Below are 3243 nucleotides of genomic sequence, written 5' to 3'. Positions count from 1 at the left end.
CTACAACTCGGTGGGTCCGAGATGGTTTCGGCGGAAACCTAACCCTAAATTTTCAATCCAAACCTAATCTACGGAGCGTTTTTACTGGATAACATGATCTCAATCGTGGCAAGATACATGACGAAAACAATATGCTAGGAATCGGAGTGAGATTAGCACAAGATCAAGCCCATACCCTAGTTCGGTGATGGACTTGCTACGGCAGCAACGGCGGAGATGGTTCCCGTTGACGGCGGCGAAGACCAGCGGCGGGAGGCAGCTAGCGACGAGGAGGACGATCCGGAGACCCAGGAGGCAGAGCGGGCTGAGCGCGGGAGAAAGAGTTCGGAGAAATTTCCAAAAAATTTGCCCGTGGATATATATAACCCGACCCTGTCGGTGTGACCGAGTGGAACAACTCGACGGCACCCAGATGCATTACTGCAAGCAGTTACTGCAACTCGGTGTGACCGAAATGTTCAAATTGGTTGCACCGAGATTGAAAACCTAGATCAACTTAGTGATCTCGGTATGACCAAAATGGAAGAATCGGTCAGACCGAAACACACAAAGAAGTTTTGGAAGTTTAAGTCTATGACGAATCGGGGACTCCGAGTGCTCCTCACACAGAGTGGTTTGAATCTGACTTGATCAAACTTTGTGATGTAGCATGAATAGAGTTTGAGACAAGAATAGCATAGATAGCTAGAGAGGGTTCTTAGGCATTCTTGTCCATCCACTTGGAAAAAAGAAAAGAAGCCAAACAAGCAAAACTACAAGTGGATGTCCTCGAATGAGTAAAATATGCAACCAACATGCTCACACAATAAAATGACAAATGAAATATGTGGCAAAGCATGCTCAACCATTCTAGCATCTATCAAGCAATTGGCGATGACTAGGTCATCTATATATGAGTATATTGACTTAGAAGTCAAATGAGAACATTTGATCATAGGTCATACTCATCGTTTAAGCTCAAGTGGGGTTGCCACTTTTACATAATGCATTGATGTGTTCACACCATTAGAGTTGTTTTAACTCAATTCTTAGAGTAAAGCCCCCCTAGATGTGAGATCCCCCCTTAGAGGGATGAACTAACCTTGGGTTTTGTCGATGATGACTTCATGTAGGTGTTGAAGATGTGGATGCTCAATGTTGATGTAGATCTTTTGGAGCAATCCTTTGGAGTGAGTCGCACTTTCAATACCTACACGGGTTAGTCCCACAAGGAACAAACAAGGATATCCATAGACATAGAGTGATGCACACACAAATGATGTCTATGAAAGCATTAGGTTACCTTGTCCCTTGTATTACCAACAAGAGGGTTTGTGACTCCATGAACTAGTGCAAGATGTGGAAGTTGATTGCACTTGTCCTTGCCAAAATGATATGAGTGAAGTATGTTGGCGGAGTCACCGTCAAGAACTCTCTAGTTCTTATTCTTCGGGATCCACACCATATTGATGGGAATCCTTGGAGTTGTAGTCGTACTTGATGAAGTAGAACTTGACGTAGTCTTGGGAACCCACTTTGACCAAGGCCTTGGGAGCTTCTTCAAATGCATCAATCTCCTCTTGAAGCTCATCCTTGCCTTTTTGCTTGTGGTCTTGTGGTGGAAGATCATATTGATCTTGTGTCCCTTTGAAGGAAGTAGGATCATACTTCTCTTGTTGAGGAACAAACTTCGTCTTGGGATATTGATCTTCTTCCCACTCAACTCCATTGGCATTGAACTTTCGTTCAAAACCAACACCTTGGTTCTTCCGGTGCCTTCCTTGCTTGCGTACAATTTCCTCAAATTGCTTACTCCCGGCAAGGCTCTTGTAAACACCTTTCTCTATAATTCCCTTCAATAAGCTGTTTTCTTGCTCAAGTGTAACTTGGCTAAGAGAATCCTAAGTGGAATCAAGAGAACTACTAGAAGCAACAACATTAGATTTAACATGATTATTGTTAATACTAGAGGAAGAATCATTCTTGTTCTTGTTACTAGACTTAACTTGAGGCATGTAAGTAGATAAGAGTAAAGCTTGGAAATGTAAGAAGAACTTTTCTTGCGAAGATCGTCATTGATTGCCTTTAAGAACTCATGCTCTTGCTCAAGGTTGAGCTTTTCAAAGCGTAACTTCTCATGAGTCCTTAAAAGTTCTCGATGATCCCCTAAGATAGTTTCATGAGCTAACTTAAGAGTGTTTAGTTCTTTAGTTAGGAGCTCAATCTTCTCCTTATCATCGTCATTCGTTTTATCTTGATTAGCATGATTAATTGATGTTTCATCACAATATTCATCACTAGAGTTGTCAATAAGTAAATCATCATCACCTAGCAAGTCATCTTCATCACTATTGAAATCAACATACTCGGGGTGTGTTACCTTTGGGCCTTTAGCCATGAAGCATCTTCCAAGTCCCTCATTTGGTGAATCAAATATTTCGTAGGAGTTGGTTGACACAAGTGCTAGACCGTCAACACCTTCATCTTGAGTATGTTCGGAGTCAGAGTGATAGCTTCTCTCGAAGTGATTGTCAGAGTCGGAACCGGATACCCATTCACCAACATGAGCTTGATGTCTTCATTTTGTGTAGCTCCTTGATGACTTGTCCTTCCTTTCTGAATCCTTGCTTCTCCAGGATGTTCTTCGTTCATAATGATCATCTCTACTCCTTCTCTCTCTTGGCGGTGATTCTTATCTTTTACTTATCCTCTTAGGTGATTCTTCTCTTCTTTTGTAGGGAGTTGTACACTCATTGGAGTAGTGTCGGGGTCTTCCACAATTGTAGCAATTGCGCTCTCGACTGGAAGATCTTTTGTCATTGTAGGACCTTGACTTGGAGCTTCTTTCCTTGCTCCTACTCTTGTAGAACTTGTTGAAGTTCTTCACCATTAGTCTCAATTCTTCATTGAAGGTTTGTTTCTCACTTGATAATGTGGGGGCTTCACATGAGGCTTTGTAAGCACCACTCGACTTGTTGTGGAGCTCCTCCTTATCCTTGAGTGACATCTCATGAGCAACAATTCTTCCAATGACCTCCGTTGGCTTGAGATTCTTGTAATTGGGCATCATTTGGATCAATGTGCACATGGTATCATATTTTCCATCCAAGGCTCTTAGGATCTTCTTGATGATGAATTTGTCGGTCATTTCTTCACTTCCTAAGCCGGCAATCTCATTTGTAATGAGAGCAATCCTAGAGTACATTTCAGCGATGCCTTCACCATCCTTCATCTTGAACTTGTCAAGTTGACTTTGAAGCACAT

Source organism: Triticum aestivum, chromosome 5B (genome assembly GCF_018294505.1).
Source record: "Triticum aestivum cultivar Chinese Spring chromosome 5B, IWGSC CS RefSeq v2.1, whole genome shotgun sequence".
NCBI lineage: Eukaryota > Viridiplantae > Streptophyta > Magnoliopsida > Poales > Poaceae > Triticum > Triticum aestivum.
The sequence above is the reverse complement of the archived record's forward strand: the minus strand, read 5'-3'. Positions refer to the sequence as shown.